Raw genomic sequence first — 442 nt, forward strand, 5'->3', positions numbered from 1 at the left:
CTTGAACAGCTGAGTCTTTTTATTTTTAGTACAGTGGGAAGGGTACTTGGTCTAGCCTAAGGGGCTGGGGGGAGTTTCCAGGAAATCATGCTTAAGGTGTCTTACCTTGGTAAACTCAGTGCAGCCTGAAGTTGGCATTTTCAGTTCCTTGTGTGGTGGCACTTTGCTTTATGGTAGGACTGGAAGAGCAGGACAGGATCAATCCTCTTCCAAAGATTTATTTCTGGTGACTACCTTGACAAGAGGGATTATGATAAAGGATCTGCAAATCCATGGGGAGAGAGTGCCATTTTTTGATGGAAAATAAGGTGTCAGTGTTTACATGTAAAATGAGTGACCTTAACCACAGCTGAGATGTAACAATCATGGCTTTGAGTATTGTGAACATTAGGAGAGCATTTTTTCCCAATTGGAGAAGGAGAAACAGGAATACAGTTAACTG

This window comes from Serinus canaria, chromosome 11 (genome assembly GCF_022539315.1).
Source record: "Serinus canaria isolate serCan28SL12 chromosome 11, serCan2020, whole genome shotgun sequence".
Taxonomy (NCBI): Eukaryota; Metazoa; Chordata; class Aves; order Passeriformes; family Fringillidae; genus Serinus; species Serinus canaria.